Source organism: Octodon degus, unplaced genomic scaffold, assembly GCF_000260255.1.
Source record: "Octodon degus isolate 3935 unplaced genomic scaffold, OctDeg1.0 scaffold00021, whole genome shotgun sequence".
Lineage (NCBI taxonomy): Eukaryota > Metazoa > Chordata > Mammalia > Rodentia > Octodontidae > Octodon > Octodon degus.
In genome coordinates this window covers 18,816,547-18,817,667 of record NW_004524597.1, presented here as the reverse complement: position 1 = coordinate 18,817,667, position 1,121 = coordinate 18,816,547, and positions in this window count along the sequence as shown.

Here is a 1,121-nt window from a genome sequence, read left to right as displayed (position 1 = left end):
TTCTCCTCTCTCTGTCTCTGTCTCTCTCCCTCTATCTCTGTCTCTCTGTGTCTCTGTCTGCCTCTCTCTCTCTCTCTCTCTCTCTCTCTCTCTCTCTCTCTCTGTCTTGTCTGTCTGTCTGTCTGTCTCTCTCCCTCTCTCATCATCTATCTATCATCTGCTGACAAGGCCTTACCACGTAGCCTAGGCAGGCCTTGAAATTGCAATCCCTTTGCTGGAATTACAGGTGTGCAGCATCATACCTGGCTCTGTCACAATCATTTTAATTGTGCAAATTAAAATGTCTCTTCTTACCTGCTTACCTCTCAGGCCTCTTCTTACTTCACTTACTTTTAAGAAAATCCCAGTCCTGAAGATAATGTGGTTGTAGCTTCCCTCATGTCTGCAGCTGTCTGCTCATTTAGCCTCTGACTTAGCAAGCCAGTTCTTGGAAGAAAAAAAAGAAAGATCAGGAAAGCCTTTTTTGCTGAGTTCCATAAACCATTATTCATCATCAGTAATCCTTTGGTACTGTCTCATTCTTTTTTAGTGGGAAAACATGATAACTATCACTAAAGCAATTTTTTTTTTTTTAAAGAAAATGTAATCCATCTGCTCAAAATACAGATTCCTCTGGTTTTGTTTCAGGTCTTTTAAAAACCCTCTGCTCCATTTCTTTGTTAAGGGAAGAAGAGATCCCAGGCTTTTGAATATCTTCTTGTCCCCACCCAGCTGAAAATTCTCCTTCCCCATACCTCACTATTTGTCCTTTGAAGCCAAAGCTGTTTTTATTTAAAGTCTGCCCTGAATGGCTTTCTTGACAGCCCCAGGCAGGATCTGAAGGCTGCCTTCTGCACAGGCCGGGAGGTGTCAAAGTTTCCACAAACAGGGCTGTCCTGTTATCCACGTGAGCTCACATGCGCAAGGAAGAAACACTCGCAGGGCTGGACCCAGATAGTGGCGTGCACGTGAGGAGCAACATACTTTTCTTTCCAACTTGTTACTATGGTGATCTTTGATGTCTCATTTTTGTAATTAAAAATATATTTGGGGGCTGAGGGTATAGTTCAATGGTAGAGCACTTGCCTAGCATGCACAATGCCCTGAGTTCAATCCCCAGCACTACAGAAAAGAAATTATTA